Raw genomic sequence first — 17,380 nt, 5'->3', positions numbered from 1 at the left:
GACAGGCCCTTGGGGGTCCTTGTGAGCAGCTGGCAGTGCAGCCTGCCAGGGTGGGGCCTGGCACCGGCGCGGGAGGCACTGGCCCTGTGAGCGGAAGCTGAGGGAACTGCCCTTGTTTAGGTGGGACCCAGATGGGAAGGTTTTGGGGGGATCTAATTGCAGCCGTTGAGTACCTACGAGAAGGTGGGAGGATGAGAGCCAGTAGCTAGGCAGGAGTTGAAATGGGTGCCAGCCCCGAGGCCCTGACCTCTTTGGGGACAGCAGAGGTGCAAATCCTATCAACCCCAGAGCCCGTTCAGGGAGCTGATCCGACCCGAGGGACTCCCCTCGCTCCTTCACCACAAGCCATGGGCTTCTCTGAGCGGCGCAGACTGGAGAGCACAGCATGCGCGGAGAAGGATTTCTGGGAGGAAAGTCTCCACACTTCCCAGTCTGGGGAAGGAAAAGACTGGCAGGCAGAAGTCTGTCAGGAGTGGGACTTGAACCCACGCCTCCCACGGAGACTGCGACCTGAACGCAGCGCCTTAGACCGCTCGGCCATCCTGACCTCTTGACCAGCCTCCGCTCTTCTCCCTAGAGCCTGCCTGAGCCGGGCAGGGGGGGGATGGATTCAGGCTCCTCCTGTGCGTGGGGCACAGAGAGCTGGCTGCTGGCAGGACCTCTCCCCTTGTGGCGCTGGGCTCTTTGGAGGCAACAGCAGGAGCTGGAGGCATTTCAGAGCAGGGAGCAGAGGGGCCCAAGGCACATGGTCAGGAAACTTCTTCCGGCTGTGAGAATGCAAAAGGGAATTCTTCAATGACAGAACCAAAGGAACTCGCGGGGCAGGCGGTTCAAGATGCCCACAGTCACCTGCTCTTGGCTCCTCAGGGCTCTGACACTGTCGTAAACCAACGAGGACGCCAGAGGAAACTCGTGGGTCTGCAGGTCCCAGCAGCACGCTTTGGCACCTTTGATTTCTTGCCTGCAAGCCCCGCTACACCCAATGGCTTCAGGCACTGCCACCGCCTCTTTCTCTCTCCATGCATGTGCCTGCTTGGGCACCCATGTACAGGTCCTTGTGCCATTTGGTGAGCCTGGCTCTGTGCATAGGAGACAGTCTTTCTTTGGGCAGGGAGGCTGCCAGTCCCTCCTTGGGCAGATGCAAACCCCAGAAGACCAGGGGACAGCTCCGTTCCAGCGGTGGCCTTGCCATCCGCAAGGCAGCTCCTGCTCTGAAGGCTGTCCCCTCTGGAGCCTGTCTCTGGCTGCCTCTCCCCAGCAGACAGGAGGGGGTGGTTCCTGATGTTTCCTGCCCCACGGCCTTCCTGCTGGCCCCAGTTCTGCCCCTGCTCTCCTGTTCCTGCCCACCTCCAAAGCTGGCCTGGCTGGTGGCTGGGGAAGCACAAGCTGGGCAGAACCTGGCGAGTCGGGAAGCACCACTTCCCCAGCTCCGCTGCTCGTGGCACGGCGTCCTGGGGTGGGCTCAGGCCACCAGCCTTTGGGGAGCAGCCAGATGTCCTCCCCACTGGCGCCACAGCGCTGCCCCTGTGGGGCCTCTCAGGGCCACCTTTTCCTGCCTCAGAAATGGCCCAGCCCCCTGGATGCTCTGGGTGGGCAGAGGCAGTGTGTTAGGGCTGGGAGTGTAGATCAGGCACCGTGGGCAGCCCCACGCCTGGCTCTGGGGTTTTTCCATGTGAACATCCCCTCCCCGCACAGCTTGGAGTGCAAATTGAGCCTGTGGGCACCTCTCCCTTCTTGCACTGTAAAGGAACACTGCCAAGCCCACTCATCCCCCCCGCCCCCACCCACCCATGCACACACACACACACGCACGCACACACACATGCGCGCACACACACACACACACTGTACTCCTCACAGCAATTTTCTGAGGTGTTATTTTCAATCTTCATCTTTAACCTTCCAGGGCATTAATCTTCTGCTTGCCAGGTACAACGTCCAACAGCAGCAGGTTGAGCTCTGGGCCAGGCAGGAAATCCCTCTCCTCTGGCCCACGTGTCAGCAGTGCAGAGAGGCCGTCAGCGTGGAGTCCCTCCTCAGCAGGCAGTCAGCACTGGTCTCAGCTGGGAGCCCGTAGCTGCCCCAAGCAGTCCTGGTGCCATATCAGCAGTTCTCTTCAGCACCCTCACCTGGGGGCCCTGGGAGAGAAAGTGTGGAGCCCCACAGACAAAGAGGCGGGCGAGACCCATCCATGGGTGAGGAGACGGCCCATGGAGAGACTCTGCCAAGAGAAGCCAAGGCGGGTGTCTGGGGAGGGAGGACAGGGGCAGAGCAGAGGCTGGTGCCTCTCCGCCCAGGGCTGTGGGGACTGTGCCTTCCCTCTGTGCTGCTCTGCTCACACCAGCCCTGAGGGTGATCTCTGACAGGGCTGTGTGTCCATGATATGGAAGCCATGGGTGGGCTGCAGTGTTCTTGGCTCGCTCAGCACAGGCACGGATCCCAGTACAGCCAGTGCAGCCGGGAGAATGTCTCTACAGAAGTGCCTGGGTGGGTGCGTTCATGTGGGAAGCAGCAGCGGCGCTGGGGTATTTCCGCTCTTACAGGCCTGGGAGCAGGCAGAGATGCTTGGGGTGTGAAACGTGGAGGAGCGGCCAGAGGCTGTGTGCAGGGAGGGGGAGGCAGGACTGACGTGGGCGCTGGGAGAAGTGGGGCAGAGGCATGTGCCTGCAAGCACTTCTTTCACTGTGATGAGCACAGCCGCCTGCCAAGCAGCCCATCTCTGCTTGACTCCAGTCCCTGGCATGCACTTTCACCAAGGCAGGCATTGCTGAAGCCAGGCCTGTCTCTCCTGGGCTCTGGGGGGGTGCCCCATCCTGCCTGTGCATGCACTAAGGGGAGTGGCTCCCCCAGGGAACATGAACTTGTTGGTGAAAGCTGGACTCTTTTCTAGCAGGAGGTGGAAGTGCCTCTGCAGCAGGCGCCTGGAAGGAGAAAAGGGCGCGTGCGTGCGTTGGCCGGGAATCGAACCCGGGTAAACTGCTTGGAAGGCAGCTATGCTCACCACTATACCACCAACGCATGCAGACCTACACCCGCCTCCTCCTGCTCCTCCCAGGCACCATCTGACCCTCTCTGAGCTTTCAGGACTATGCCAGGAGTCCGAAAGGTGAGGAAGATGTAGCAGAAGGAAAAAGAACAGGAAGCGGCATTTGGATAGGGTCTTTCCCTTCCCCCATCTCTTCTCCTGCTGCTGCAAAAACTTGCAGACGTTTCCACGTGGGGGGCCTCCCTTCCCGTCACAGAAGCACACACATCTCGGCTCAGGCCGCGTGGGAAAACATGCCCCTTTGAAGAAAATCCACCCCTCCCCATAGGTGAGCAGTCCTCTGTCAGGAAAGCTGTGAGCCTGTGCAGCTGGGAAAGGAGAAAGGTGGTTCCCACACACCCTGGCGATGCTGGGGGAAGCTGAGGATGACTAGAGGGATGGGGGGTGCACTGGGCATGCTGTGCAGCTGGAGGGACTGCGGCTGCGGGGCTTTGTCCAGGGCTGGAGCTTCGTCGCTCCAGGCAGCCCAGAAGAGGACGGTGCCCTGTAGCTGGCAGGATTCCAACCTGTGTGGGGAAACTCCCCTGGACTTCACATCCATTGCCTTCCTCGCTCAGCCGCAGCTACCCGCCCCAAACCTCTTGGCAGCAGTGATCACGTGCCCTGTGCAACGTCATCCAGCTTGCTGCGAGTTTCAGGGCCAGACTGTGTTGGGGTTTTCCTTTCCATCCTTGGGACACACCACAGCTGGGCACCCACAAACAGATGAGCACATTCAGAGCGCATTCACCACACCTGGGACTCTGAGGGAGGTGTCTCATTTACCTCCCAGTCCCTGCTGTGCAGTGAGGTGGACTGGACAAGAGGCGCCACCAGATGCCCAGCCCCGCGGAGGAAGCACTGCTGGGGAAGTCCCGGAGTTCCAGCTGCCTCCCCAGGGTGAGGAGTCTTTCCTCCCTGCCTGCCTCTGAGGCCTGGGGGCTCTAAGCACTAGGGTTGGGACCTGCGCTGCGAAGGAGAAGTGCCTGCATCCAGGGTTTCAGAGGCGTAACCCCAGGGCTACGGCTGCAGCTCCCAGCGCCTGGTTGTCAGGGTGGCATCTGGGATATGCTGATGCCGGAGCAGCATTTGACTCTCCCTCTGGCATCTCTGTGGCTGGAGGGGAGGAAGGGAAGGGAGCTCCATGTATCAGGTCTCTTAAGACGGAAGAGAAAGCAGAGAGCCCAAGAGCAGGAGCTGAAGAGGAAAGACTGCAAGGAATCCAAGGACCCCGGTCTTGAAGTTTTGAGACAGTGGAAACAGGAGACACACAAACGGCACTGTCTGCTGGCGTGGCTGCCCTCCGGCTCTAGAGAGCTGGAGAAAGAACTCAGGGGAGGCGTTAGGAGGGGTGAGCTACGTGGAAGGGCAAATGGTGGGGTGAAGGGAACCGGAGGGACGTAGACGAGTGGGGGGAAAGAGAAAGTTTGATGTCCGAGAATGAGCCACTGTAGAGGTCTGCCTGTGCACGGTTTTGTCTGGATGGTGACCACAACCCAAGTCAAGAGGCTGATCTTGCTTGAAATCCAATGTATGGCTCCAGGGATGCATAGGAGGCATTTCTGTCATTTCCGTGGCCCTGGTGCAGTGTTAGGGGCAGCTGCTGGGTTGTCAGGGTCAGCAAAAGCAAGGCTGCACTGCAAGGGAGTTTCTGTCCTCCCCTGCAGAGGCAGCTCAGTGGGGCAAACACAGACTCCTCCCATGTGTGATGCGCAGGAGACAGTGTCAGAAGGGCAAACCAAGGGGGCCTCAGCTCGGGCACACAGCCTTTGGGCTTCCTGGGGAGACATTTTTCCTCCATGGGCCCAGGCCCAGGCTCAGGCCCAGGCAAGAGGAACAGAAGCCCCCTTGAGCCCAAGCGCTGGTGCTGTCAGTGTGCAGGAGCGGCAGGGAGGGCTCTGCAAGCTCCCCACCCAGATCCTGGGGGGAGCAGAGTGGCGCAGCGGAAGCGTGCTGGGCCCATAACCCAGAGGTCGATGGATCAAAACCATCCTCTGCTAAGGCCCTTTTTTCCCAGTCCCCTCCCAGCTGAGGCCTCTCACTTTGCACACTTCCACCAGCACTCCCCTCTGTGCGGTGCTCCAGGGCTGGTGGCAGTTGTCCTGCTCCTCAGCCCCTTGCCTGTGCTGCTCCTGCCCTCTCTTTTGCTTTCTTAGCATCTTCTCTCACCTTCTCCTTTGCTTTCTTAGCATCCAGACCTCACAAAGTGCGCCTGAGGAGCAGAGAAGGCTGTGGATCACCAGGCAGACAGGAACACAGAGAGGTCCCCCCACAGGAGTGTGGGTGTCCTGGGGACAAAGCTGGTTCTTCCTTCCCTTCAGGGAGCTAAACCCCCAGCTTCCTGGTGGCAAGCGGGGACCTTCACCGCTGTGCAGGTGGAGAGGAGGTGAAGGCTGGTGCTTGTTCAGCGAAGACAAATCCAGCGGTCTGGAAGACCTGGGGGATTTCTCCTTCCTAGCCTCTTGGCTGCCACTCCCATTCGTAGGTCAGCCCGGGGCAAGGCTGAGCAAGCTTTCACAATGGGCACGTGTGCACGCGCGCACACACACACTCACACAGAATACACACCCATGACCTGGCCACATGTATGAATGCAGACAGAGAGCAGTGCCTTCATGAGCACCCACAGAAACACCCACTCACGCTGGCGTCACCACCACGAATGGCCCAATCCTTTCTTCCTCGTGGGCTAGTCAGGACTGCAGTGCCACAGTGGACACCCCCTCCTCTCCTGATTCACACGTACATGCACACCTGCAGGTCCCTCAATCCCCAGCCCAGACCATAGGTCCGACCAGAGTCCCTGCCTGGGCCATGAACCCTGTTTATCCACCTCCTGCTCCAACCAGCCAAATGAGCCAAGGAAAACTTCTTTGCACATCCCTGAGATGTGACATAGGAGGCCAAGGTTGGACCTGCTCCTCATGAACAGGGAAAACTTGGCCGGAGACTTAATGACCAACAGCAGGAATAAAGCCACAGTGCTTGGGCATGCTGCGATGGTCTTAGGAAAGGCAAAGCTCGACTTGTGTTGGGACTGGCAAGGGACATCGAGAGCAAGAAGGAGAGCTTTTACTGCTGCAACGCTGTTGCTACCCTTGTTATCCCTGACTGCAGCAAGGCCTTTGGCATGGTCTCTCAGTATCATTGGAGCTAGTCTGCTGAGTTGCGGAGAGGAGACCTGGATGCTGACTTGTGTGGCAAATGGGCTGGGCTGTCAGGCTCAAAGGTTTGTGCTGGGTGGTACAAAGGCCAGCTGGTGGCTGCTTCCCAGTGTCGTCCCTGAGGGATCACTCGGGGTGCCAACGGGCTTTAACGTCTTAAGGGGTGACCTGGACAGTGGGACAGAGGGTGCTTGTAGCACATTTGTTGGAGAGACGAGTCTGGGGCGGGGCCAATGCAGCCGAGAAACTGGAGGGCAGCGCTGGTAATAGGAGAACCTCGACAGGTGGGAGAAGGGGGCCAACAGGAACCACCTGCAGTTCAACAAGGGCAAAGGCAAGTCACAGGAGCACGGTATCACAGAACCGTTGAGGTTGGAAGGGACCTCTGGAGATCATCTAGTCCAAACCCCGCTCAAAGCAGAGCCAGACAGGGCAGGTTTCCCAGGACTGTGCCCTGGGAGGTTTTGACTATCTCCAAGGGTGGGAGCTCAGCTTCTCTGGGTAGCCTGTTCCAGCATTCAACCACACTCACAATAAAACAGCTTTCCCTTCTGTTGAGATGGAATTTCCTCTGTTTCAGTGTGTACCTGTTGCCTCTTGTCTTGTCGCTGGGCATCACCGAGAAGAGTCGCACTCTGACTTCTTTACACCTTCCCATCAGATACTTGTGTATGTTGATAAGATCGCCCCTGAGCCTTGTCTTCTCCAGGCTGAACAATCCCACGTGTCCCAGCCTCTCCCCCTATGACAGATGCTGCAGTCCCTTCTTCATCTTTGTGGCTGTTTGCTGGGCTTGCTCCTGTACGTCTATGTCTTTCTTATGCTGGGGAGCCCAGAGCCAGACACAGCACTCCAGATGTGGCCTGACCTGTGTTGAGTGGAGGGGAAGGATCACCTCCTCTGCCTGGTGGCTACGCTTTTCCTGTTGCAGCCCAGGATGCTGTTGGCCTTCTCTGCCATGAGGGCGCATTGCTGTCTCATGTTCAACCTGCTGCCTGCTCGGACACCTGCGTCTTCCCCTGCAAAGCTCCTCCTTGCTGCTCAGAGCCAAGCCTTTACTGGTACATGGGGTTACTCTTCCCCAGGTGCGGCACCTTGCACTTCCCTTTGTCAAGCTTCATGAGGTTCCTTTCTGCTCATTTCTCCAGCCTGCCAAGTTCCCTCTTGGTGGCAGCACCAAGATGCGGGGAGCCAGGGCCCAGAACGACTACAGAGGCGGGCATGGGGAAAGGGCAGGACAAAGGACACCGCTGTCAGCCCCAGGCGCAGGATGGGTTCAGTCACGCTGAAAGAACAGAGCCGGAGGGCAGGGAAGCAAGGAAGACCAGAGTGCATAAAGCAATCTACCCAACAGCCATGCACGGGTATAAAAATGCAAACACGCTGAGGAAAGCCACCAGAGAAGCAGCAGCTTGAGGCCCCACTGAGATGTGAACTCACAGCTCCAGTTCCAGAGCGCAGAGCGGGGTAGCGCCATCATTCCTGGGGGGTCCCTTCTGGAGAGCTCTGGCTCAGGAGGGCAGCGGGGCCAAGGGAAGCAGACTGCAGCTCTGCTGCTGGGAGAAGTGCTGTGCTGGGGGTCAGACCTGCTTCTGATGCATCCCCTGGGGAGCATCAGGCTGCTCTGCTGCTCCTCTCAGAGGCTGGCCAAGCAAGGAGGGGCCACCCATGCTCTGGTTTAACTCCCTTCCCTGTCAAGAGGAGATCCTGCGTTCACCTTGTGGAAATGCCTGTGCTGTGAGCTTTTATCACAGAGAGCTCCCTGTCCAAGACGGATCATCCAGGAGGTTTCTGGAGGGTCTTGACGACAAGTGCCTGACACAGGCGACGGAGGAGCTGAGGAGGGCAGGTGCTCTGCTGGACCTCATGCTTACGAACAAAGAAGACCTAACTGGTCGGGAACGGGAAGGCTGGGAGCAACCTCGGCACAGTGGTCACGAGATGGAGTTCAGGCTCCTGAGCGGAGGAGAGAAAGCCCAAAGCCACAATCACAGCCCTGGACTTCAGAAGAGCAGACTTTGGCCTCTTCAGGGATCTGCTTGGAAGAATCCCATGGGACACCATCCTGGAGAGAAGAGGGGTCCAGGAGTGATGGCTGAGTTTCAAGGAAGGATCACCTCCTCAAGCTCCAGAATGGTCCATCCCAACAAGCAAAGGCCGCAGGAGGCCCGCATGGGTGCATAAGGAGCTCCTGGAGGAACTCCGACATCTAAAGGAAGCATACAGCAGGTGGAGGCAGGGACATGTGAGCTGGGAAGAACGCAGAGACACTCTCCAAGCATGCAGGGATGGGGTTAGGAAGGCCAAAGGCCACCTGGGGCTTAATCTCAGGAGGGACGTGAAGGGGAACAAGAGGTGTTTCTACGGGTACCTCAGCGGCAGAAGAAAGACCAGCGAAAGCAGGGGCCTTCTGCTCACTGGCAAAGGCGACCCGGTCACAAAGGACAAAGAAAAGGCCAAGGTACTGACGGCCTTCTTTGCCTTGCTCTTTACCGGGGTGACCGCACGTCAGGAATCCCAGGTCCCTGAAACCAGGGGGAAAGTCCAGGCCCAGGCACACTTGCCCTCAGTGGAGGAGGATCAGGCTAGGCAATATTTGAACAGGCGGGACATGCACAACTATGCACTCCTACGGGCCTTCTACGATGCGATGGCTGAGTTAGTGGATGAGGGGAGAGCAGCAGATGCTGTTTATCACAAGGGCTGTGATCCGCAGCACAAAGACCAGCTGGAGGCCAGTCACCAGTGGCGTCCCCCAGGGGTCGATACTGCGTCCAGTGCTCTCCAGCCTCTTCATTAATGGCCTAGATCATGGGACCCCAGCGCACCCTCAGCAGGTTTGCAGATGATACGAAACGGGGAGGGGTGGCCGATACACCAGAAGGGTGTAGTGCCAGTCAGAGGGCCCTCAGCGCTCATAACCCATGCAGCAGTACCTGTTGGGAGCCGACCGCCTGGCAAGCAGCTTTGCAGAGAAGGAGCTGGGACTCTGGGTGGACACCAAGTTGAACATGAGCCGGCAAGGTTCCTCTGCAACAAGAAAGCCAGCATCATCCTTCGCTGCATCATGAAGAGCCACCAGGTCAAGGGCGTTGATGATTGCCCGCTGCACAGCCCTGGCGAGACCACATGCGGAGTGCTGCGTCCAGTTCTGGGCTCCGCAGGACAAGACAGGCATGGACCTTCTGGAGCAAGCCCAGCAGAGGGCCACAAAGAGCATGAAGGGGCTGGAGCATCTGTCCTACGAGCAGAGGCTGAGAGAGCTGGCACTGTTTAGCCTGAAGAAGGCGAGGAGGGGGGTGATCTTCTCCGTGCGCATGAACACCTGTGGGAGGGTGTAGCAAACATGGAGCCAGACTCTTTTCAGTGTCATGCAGTGAGCATACAAGGGGCATTAGGCACAAATGGAGACACAGAAAATTTCATCTCCACATAAGAAAAAAATTGCTGATGGTGAGGGTGGCCAAGCGCTGCAACACACTGCCCACAGAGGCTGTGGAGTCTCCATCACTGGAGATATTCAACACCGGACTGGACAGTGTCCTGAGCAGCTTGAACGGTGCCACAGGGTACTTTCAGTACATTCTTACAAGAGGCCAGACCGGGGACATGCAGCTGGCACACTGGAGGCCCAGGCTGGTATTCAGGGAAAACTCACCAGGCTGGAGAAAGGGGCTGACAGCCAGTGCCTACAGGTCAACAACGGCAAAGGCTCGTCCTCCCCTGGGCTGAAATAACACAGGGCAGGCTGGAGGCCGACTGGCTAGGAAGCAGCTTGCTTAAAAGGGTCTTGGTGGGGCCAGGCGGACAAGAAGCCAAACCTGAGCCAGCACTATGCTCTGGCTGCGAGGACAGACAGCCACATCCTGGGCTGCATTGGCAAGCTGCAGCCAGCAGGGCAACGGCGACAGCGAGGGCGAGGGCAGCGACCCTTCCCCTCTCTTTGGCACCTGGGAGACCGACAGTGTGCCCGGTCTTGAATCTCCAGTACTGGAAAGGCATTGCCCTTGTGGAGCGAGTCCCAGGCAGGAAGACAGGGTCACCAGGGTGACTAGGGGTCTGGTGCATGTGACATATGAGGAGAGGCTAGCTTTTGGCAGCCCTAGGAAGAGAAGGCTCAGGGGAGATCTCATTCCTCTCTGCAGTTGCCCCGCGGGAGGAGAAAGAAAAGAAGGCGCTTCTGGAGCTCACAGTGACTGGGCAAGGAGCAGAGGACACAAGCTGTAGCACTGTAAAGTCCAGCTACATATAACACAGATTAAGATGAAGAATCTTTTGCATCATGGGGGTGGTCAAGCCCTGGAAGAGCGTGGTTGCTGGATTGCCCTTCTTGGGGAGAGGAAAAAGCTTGCCTACACACATCCCTGAGCAACCCGACGTAGTCGTCACTGCTTCGAGCAGGGCATTGGACTAGCTCACTCACAGAGGTCCCTTCCAACTCAAACGGTTCAATGCAAGCTGAGCAAAGCGATCGATGCTCTGCCCTTCTCACTGCTGCTGGGGCAACACCTGCATTGCAGTGCCCTGTCTGGGTCCCCCAGGACCAGAGACGCATCAGAAACCTGGAGAGAGCAACAGGCCCAGGGCCAGACTCAGTCAGGCGGGGCTGAAGCCCATGCCGTAGGAGCAGAGGTCGACGGCATTGGCTTTGTGCAGCCTGGAGGAGAGAAGGCCCGGAGGGGAGGCGGGGAAGGGAAAACCCAGCTCTGGCAATGGGAAAACAAGCCTCAGTGAGTACGGTGCAGCCCTGACACAGGCTGCGCGAGGGACACTGGCATCTCCGTGCGTGTCGGTGCTCAGACCCTGAGCCGCCGGGTGGAGCTGGGAAGTTTGGCCTGTTTGGAGCAGGACGTTGGCCCTGAGGACCTTTAGGGCGGTCCTTCCTCCCTCACCTCTTTGGGGATGTGCTGAGTCACAAGGGCCCTTGACCAGCCACAAAAGGGCTGGAAGGCAGGAGCATGCGACTGCCTAGAGGCACCAGGGGCTTCAGCAATAACGCAAACCATTTGGAAATGCCCTTCAGGAAAGTGGCACTTCAGGAAGAATGAGGACACAAGCTCGGTATTCCTGGCACGCCTGAGGCCAGGACGCCATCTCCACCAAAGTCAACAGCAGGGCGACTCACGTTTCCCTGGAGTTCAGGGATTTTCCCAGCTCTTCCACAGTACGATGGCTCCCAGCTGCTCCGGGAGACCGATCCAACGTTGCTCTGGAATGAAAATGCCTTGAATGCGCCACGCCATCCCTCACCCAGGAGAAACAGCCGCACGCTGCAGCTCGCTGCCCCGAGCCACTCCTAAGAAGCAGCCCATGCAGGCTTTTGGCCTCCGCAATGAAGCTGCTGCGCAAAACAGGTCCATTTGGGTGTGGGTCACTTTCAGGGAAGGACGCAGGAACCTCTTTGATCTCCCTCCTACACCTTGATCTGCTTGTTTGCAGGAGATTCTCCACTGCCCAAGCAGAGCCCAGACCCCCGCCTGCAAGAAGCGTGAAGGCCCACTCAAGTCCCCTACGCACATGGCTATGGAGATCCCAGAGAGTGACCGCTTGCCCTTTCCACACTGGAGGAGACCAACCCGCTCTCTGGCTTCGTCCTGCTCACCATGAACCTGCCGTCGTTCCCAGGCTCCAAGGCAGCTGACGGAGGCTGTGGTGCAGCCTGACCAGCATCAGAACTAGCAACATTGTCACAGCCCTCACTCCTGCCCCCAAGGCGCTTGCCTCCAGCTCACTAGCATCCTTCCTTGCTGTGGAGCTTTGCCTCGGCCCTGCAGACCTGACTCTCGTCTCCCTTACGGGACTGCGCAGCCTTCACGTTCTCCCTGAACTTAGCCCACCACCTCCGGAGCGTCTGCCATAACCTGCAGGGAGAGATGTCTCTCAGGGTCAGCCTGAGTCCCTCCACGGAAAGCACTCGAGCGCTGGCTTGAGGTGTCCTTCATGGCCAAACCTCACCACGGCTCATGGCCATGCTCACCACGGGCAGAGGCGGAGGAGCCAAAGGCAATCCGCATGACGCAAATCCGCTTAAAAACCTCTCTGGACAGCGAGCCTGACACCTCCAACTTCACGGACCCTAGGAGTCCGCAGGGGTGGCTGCGACACAGATGAGTCGTTCCACCATCAACTCCTATGAAGTGGGAGCAAAACATTTCAGCTGAGAGAGGCAAGGGCTTAATCACCAGCGAGAGCTCTGCAAGCAGCAGCAGCCACGAGTGTTTGGGTGCTTCATGAGCAAGGAATGTTTTGGGCCCCCTGGGGCTCTGGGACACAGCATAAAAGCCTGTGCTGCGCCAGGCTCTGCCATCCTCCTCTCTTTGCCTCACTTTCCTTGGGGAACTAGGTAAGCCTGGCTCCGCTCCCTCTCTTCCTACGGGCTGAACGGCTCTCATGCTGGCTACTCAACCTTGATAGGTGGCTGGCAAGCTTGGCACTTGAAAAGAAATGTTTAAGGTCCTTTACCTCTTTCTCCTTTCCAGCGGGGTGGTGATGGAGAGCTGGGAAGAGGAGGGTGCATTCAAGCAGAAGGGGGATCTCTGGGTTCAGCTGCGGGCATGCGAGTGCCCCAGAATTTCCACCTGCAGCAGGTCGTCCCTAACCAAATAGCCCAGCGCATCCCCTGCCATCTTGAAGGCAGAAACATTTCTTTTGGAGATGTGGTATGAGCGGTCTTTGCAGAGCTGCTTTAAGCCCACTCTGATGCATTTCACGTGAAAAGCTGGTCAGCATTCCCGTGCTGTGTGACTTGGGGGGCATGCAACCGTGCGTCCTGAGGTCGCTCTGGAAGCAGGAGTGAAGGGAGGCCTCAGCAGCCTCCCCCCGCTCTCAGGGACGAGGGCAGCCTCTTGAGTGAGAAGAGGGAGCAGAGCTCTTCCAGCTTGGTGGTTTCCAATAGGACAGCCACAGGGGAAGGCCTGTGTGGCATGGCAGACGAAGAGCTAGGGGAAGGCATTGTGGGCTTGCCCAAACCATGCCTGCAGCTCCTTGCGGGATCTCGTCCAAGCATGGGGCTGGCCTTGCTAAATCAGTTCTGCTCCAAACCCAGGCGCGGGGCAGTTGCCACACACTCGGCATTATCCGGGGTCCTCCAACTTCTGCCCTCTTTTCCCTCCCCTGCTCTGTGTTTCAGCTTTGCCTCCCTCACAGAGAGATGTCTTGCTTCAGACCCTGCCTGCCACGCCCCTGCGGCACCTCTGGCCCATCCCCACTTGCAAGCAGCTGCAATGAGCCGTGCATCGCCCGCTGCGCTGACTCGACGGTTGCCATCCAGGCCTCCCCGGTCGTGGTGACCCTGCCTGGCCCCATTCTCACCTCCTTCCCTCAGAGCACAGCCGTGGGATCCTCTCTGTCAGCTGCTGTTGGCAGCTCCCTCAGTGCTGCGGGGGTGCCCATCACATCTGGCGGCTCCCTTGATCTGGGCGCGGTCGGACTGTGTCTGCCTCCCCCCCGCTGCAGTCTAAACTGCTGAAGCCAGACGATCATCCCCTTCGGCGCCACCACCCAGGAACCTGGAAGGAAATGGGCACCCGAGACTGCAAGCACGGCCATGGCTTGCAGACGAGCTGGGTACCCCCATCCCACCTGGGGCGAGCCAACGGTGCCCGCTGCGCCTCGCTGCATGGCAGGTCTTGCCACGCTGCCTCTGGCTCTGCTTTTCTCCAAACTCCTCGGGAAAGAGCTCCTGCTCTTCCACTTGGCTGCATCTCCGCTTGATGGGCACAGGGTACCAGGGTTAGGAATTGCTGTTGTGGGGACGTGATTGCCACAAGGTAGAGGGGGAATGGGAAGAGGCAAGCACTTTGCCTGGTGCTTGTGCTGGGGAAACGAGCAATTCTCTGTGCTTCACTGAACCCTGGGAACGTGTGTCTTGCTCTCTGTACTGCTTCACTGCCCTTTTGCCTCCCTTCTCATTAAAGACGTTGTGCAGCATAGCTGGAGACTTGTGGTGCTGTTTCTTTCTCCTCCAGCCTCCGTTAGCCACCCGCTCTGCCTGCAAAAGCATTGCCCTCTGTCCTGAGCTTACTTCTCTCTGCCGGCAGCTGGGGAGGGACTACCTCCCCTCTCCCAGCACATGGGACACGTGTAATCAGGTACCTGTAAGCATGGGGCACTGCCAGATTTGGGTGGAGCTCCCTCAATGGATCCCAGAGCACCAAAACTAAGCAAATGGGCTCAGAAGGATGGAAGACCGGCACTATCAAGGCCACAGGCAAAGGCGACTTTTCAGTCTCTGTGAGCCTCAGAGGAACAGAGCATGACTCTGCTGCCTGGTCATCCCGGCCCCCCGATGGCTCTCAGGGTCAGCTGTGAGGCCCTCCACCAAAAGCACTCACAATCTCCCTTCAGGGGTCTTCATTTTCCTCTGCCAACGTACCCGGTGGGCCTTGAACGTGTCTTAGGAATTGTGCTGAGCTGCCTCCCTCTTTCCATACATTGGAAGCCCGCCAGGCAGCCCACTGCCCTCGAGAAGGACGTGGAGTTGGAGCCCTTCTGCTGCTTGCAGGTGAACCTGCCTTCAGCTGCTTGCTGTGCTGCTGTGCAGGGGCAGGATGCAGAGAGGTGGAGGGCAGAGGCCGTAAGGGAGCGTGCCGGGAAGGGTGGCAATAGGTATTTTCAGCAGTCAGCAAATGTGCCCTTGCACAAGGGAATGCGGACCCTCAAAACCAGGCAGATTTGGTGACTCCTTGCGTCCTCTTTGAACTTCAGCATCCCATCGGATGTTGCATCTCCTGAGAGTGACGCTTGTGTCAGGAAGGCAAGGCAGACCTAAGGGTGTGATGAGTGGCGAGGATGAAAGGCCTGGCAGCAAGAAAGGGAAAAGAGAATTGCCTGCCGCTCAAGAGAGCAGATCCTTCCCTTTGCCTCTCCTCAGCACTGCTGACACCACCTGGAGTGCTGGAGTGCTGTGTCCCATTCTGGGCTTCCCGGTACGAGGAAGATGGACCTATTGGCGTGAGGCCAGCAAAGGGCTACGAAAATGGTTGAGGCCTTGGATCATCTGTCAAAGCAGGAGAGGCTGGGCAGGAGCTGGGATTGTTCAGCTTGGAGAAGAGAAGAGAAGAGAAGAGAAGAGAAGAGAAGAGAAGAGAAGAGAAGAGAAGAGAAGAGAAGAGAAGAGAAGAGAAGAGAAGAGAAGAGAAAAGAGAAGAGAAGAGAAGAGAAGAGAAGAGAAGAGAAGAGAAGAGAAGAGAAGAGAAGAGAAGAGAAGAGAAGAGAAGAGAAGAGAAGAGAAGAGAAGAGAAGAGAAGAGAAGAGAAGAGAAGAGAAGAGAAGAGAGGGCTCAGGGGGACCTTATTGATATGCATCAGTACCTGAGGCGGTGGAGAGGGCAGGGGCAGGGGAGTGAAGAAGAAAGAGTCAGCTGCTTCTCACTGGGGCCCCACCACAGGGCAAGCAGTAGCAGGCACAAGCTGCAATACAGCAAATCCCACTTAAGCGCACAGAAGACGACTCTTCTCCTGTGAGGGTGGTCAAACATGGGAATGGGTTCCCCAGAGAGCTTCTGGAGGCTCCATCCTCGCAGCCATTCTCAACCTGACTGCACAAGGCCCTGAGCAGCCCCCTCTGCTGGACCCTGCTTTGAGCATGGGAGTGCACTAGACAGCCTCCAGAGGTTCCTTCCCACCTCAGCTCTTCTGCGACCCAGCGCTGGATCCCTCAGGCAGAACCGGCCGTCAGGGACAAGGGAGGAGAGACGATGCGGGGAGCCAGCGCCCAAAACGGCTTCAGAGGCGGGGATGGGGAAAGGGCAGGAGAAGGGGCACTGCTGTCAGTCCCAGGGGCAGGATGGGTTCGTGGGATCAGTCACGGTGAAAGGGTCCTTCCTTGCTGTTGAGCTTCAGGTGTCCGTCATGGCTAAATTCCACTATGGCTGATAGCCATGCTCACCATGAGGAGGGGCATGAGCTGAAGGCAATCTGTGTGGTACAAATCCTCTTTTCAGGCTAAGTTCGCTAGTAACACTGTCCCGTTTAGCACACAAGCTGGACTGTGCATCACGTGCCCTCGCTCATGCAGCTCTTCAGCCCTTCATTCCCCCTCTCCTCGCTCCCTTCTCTTTTTCCAATGTAGGGGTACTTCCAGGAAGCAAATACTGAATGCCATCACACTGCTCTCTAGTGCTTGCTACCTCCATTTCTCAGCTGACCCTCACAGTGCCAGCCTCATGCCTGCTATGGGGGAAATGATCTTGTGTGAGATCAGACTCTCCACATTACGTGGCGTGTCCCACAATGACTCCGCAGGAAAGTAGGCAGCTTTCCAAAGAAAATCCTTCACTGCTGAGCTCCAAGATAAGGATTCCCCCTCTCCTCACTCCCTTCTCTTTTTCCTTTCCCAGAGTTTCACTCTCTCCTGCCACCAGACTCCTGAAATTTCTCCATCTCTGCCCTGAGAGCTTCCCAGTAGCCCTGTGAAGGCTCCCGCCGCAGGCTTCTGAATTCATCACTGTTGCCTAGCTTTTATACACATTGATAAGTTCCTCCTCAGCATGGTCTTCTCCTGGCTAATGAATCCCCGCCCTGTTAGTCTCTCCTCTAATGACAGATCAAACTAGAAGAGCGGGGTGTTAACACACTTCTGAAACAACCCAGCTAGAATGAGAAAGAGAAGTCATCCTTCTTGGGCTGTCACCATACGCACCATCTGGACACTTCCCTTCAACTCTGCAACCGTTTAACAGGAAAGCTCTTTTCCCCAGGGCAGGCAGTGAGGTGGGATTGTCGCATGAGCAGGAAACTTTCCCACCACAGCTCTTTCTCCTGTGAATAAGTCCACACACACACAAAGACAACATTTGAGCTGAGACCCTAAAGCTGGCTTGTACCTTCAAGACAGAAAGAGACATCTTGGGGGCTCTGCAGATTGGGGAGCAGAGAGCAGGGGAAGTCCCTGATGCCTGGAGAAAGACAAGTGCTGCACCAGTCTCCAAACAGGGGAATAAAGACTATCTGGGGAACCCCAGGCCACTCAGCCTCACGTCAGTCCCTTGGAAGGCCGTGGAGCAAGTCCTCTTCACTATATCCATCCATGGATGGAGGGACAACAGGCGATGTTGTCTCCCTTGTCTTTAACAAGGTTTTGGACATGGTCTGCCACAGCATCTTTGCATCCAAGTTGGGACGTCATGGTCTGAGGGGGGTGGACCTCCAGAAGGAGGAACGCAAAGTCCAGCGCCTGCATGGACCAATTG

At 57.6% G+C, this 17,380-nt stretch overlaps 3 non-coding genes across 3 annotated transcripts; 1 reads left to right on the top strand and 2 right to left on the bottom strand.

The window, feature by feature from the left end:
- Nucleotides 1–464: 464 nt before the first annotated feature.
- On the bottom strand, nucleotides 465–547 carry TRNAL-CAG (transfer RNA leucine (anticodon CAG)). Its single transcript has one exon. It is a non-coding gene; the product is annotated as a tRNA-Leu (tRNA).
- Nucleotides 548–2,946: 2,399 nt separating this feature from the next.
- Nucleotides 2,947–3,018, bottom strand: TRNAG-UCC (transfer RNA glycine (anticodon UCC)). The gene has a single exon. It is a non-coding gene; the product is annotated as a tRNA-Gly (tRNA).
- A 1,935-nt stretch (nucleotides 3,019–4,953) lies between these two features.
- TRNAM-CAU (transfer RNA methionine (anticodon CAU)) lies at nucleotides 4,954–5,025 on the top strand. Its single transcript has one exon. It is a non-coding gene; the product is annotated as a tRNA-Met (tRNA).
- Nucleotides 5,026–17,380: the final 12,355 nt, after the last annotated feature.

The sequence above is a fragment of the Dromaius novaehollandiae genome, chromosome 10, assembly GCF_036370855.1.
Source record: "Dromaius novaehollandiae isolate bDroNov1 chromosome 10, bDroNov1.hap1, whole genome shotgun sequence".
Taxonomy (NCBI): Eukaryota; Metazoa; Chordata; class Aves; order Casuariiformes; family Dromaiidae; genus Dromaius; species Dromaius novaehollandiae.
The sequence above is the reverse complement of the archived record's forward strand: the minus strand, read 5'-3'. Positions and strand labels throughout refer to the sequence as shown.